Source organism: Cyprinus carpio, unplaced genomic scaffold (genome assembly GCF_018340385.1).
Source record: "Cyprinus carpio isolate SPL01 unplaced genomic scaffold, ASM1834038v1 S000005918, whole genome shotgun sequence".
Taxonomy (NCBI): domain Eukaryota; kingdom Metazoa; phylum Chordata; class Actinopteri; order Cypriniformes; family Cyprinidae; genus Cyprinus; species Cyprinus carpio.
In genome coordinates this window covers 1541-2635 of record NW_024878602.1, presented here as the reverse complement: position 1 = coordinate 2635, position 1095 = coordinate 1541, and the positions used below count along the sequence as shown (strand labels likewise).

The window sequence follows — 1095 nt, the reverse complement described above, 5'->3', positions numbered from 1 at the left end:
AAATGTTTTGATTAAGATGGAGAATTAAAAGGGCAAGTTAACTACTGCATGCAGCCCCAGTGGCCTAATGGGTAAATCCCAGGCCTCCTATTCCAGGCTTGATGGATGGAAACCATCCTCTGCTAAGAGGTTTTAACTTCTAGAAGCGCCTGAGTGCTTAACATCGATGGATTGAAACCATCCTCTGCCTCAAGAGTTTTTTAACTTCTAGATGTGCCTGAGTCCCCAAAAAAGGGGGCAACATCCACTGTGTCTAGCCCCAGTGGCCTTATGGATAAGGCACTGGCCTTCGAAGCCAGGGATTGTGGGTTCAAGTCCCAGCAGGATTGATTTACAGCAGAGTGGCGCAGCAGAAAGAGTCCTGGGCCCATAACCCAGAGGTTGATGGATGGAAACCTCTCTCTGCTGTTTCTTCTTTAACTTCCAGACATGCCTGAGTCTCCAATAAAGGGGCAGCATCCAAAGCCTGGTCATGAAAATCTTTGTCCTCTCTTTTTTGTCATTCATCTAGAAGACTTGGTGTGTGTATTTTAAAGGCCTCCTGAATGAGATGCAGAATTAAAAGGGTAAGTTGCCTACTGCCTAACAGCCCCAGTGGCCTAATGGATAAGGCACTGGCCTCCTAAGCCAGGGATTGTGGGTTCGAGTCCCATCTGGGGTGGTTTACAGCAGAGTGGCGCAGCGCGGAAGCGTGCTGGGCCCATAACCCAGAGGTCGATGGATCGAAACCATCCTCTGCTAAGAGTTTTTAACTTCTAGACGTGCCTGAGTCCCCAAAAAAGGGGCAACTTCCACAGCCTGGTCGTGAAAAGCTTGGTCCTCTCATAGTAGTTGTTCATCCAGAAGAATCTGTGTTTGTATTTTAAAGGCCTCTCAAACAAGATGTAGAATTAAAAGGGCAAGTTAGCTGCCACAAAACAGCCCCAGTGGCCTAATGGAAAAGGCACTGGCGTTTTAAGCCAGGGATTGTGTGTTAGAATCCAATCAGGGATCACTTACAGCAGAGTGGCGCAGCGGAAGCGTGCTGGGCCCATAACCCAGAGGTCGATGGATCAAACCATCCTCTGCTAAGACTTTTAACTTTGAGACGTGCCT

At 48.2% G+C, this 1095-nt stretch overlaps 1 non-coding gene across 1 annotated transcript; it reads left to right on the top strand.

Annotated features, from left to right (window-relative positions):
- Positions 1-588: 588 nt before the first annotated feature.
- On the top strand, positions 589-661 carry trnar-ccu. Its single transcript has one exon. It is a non-coding gene; the product is annotated as a tRNA-Arg (tRNA).
- Positions 662-1095: the final 434 nt, after the last annotated feature.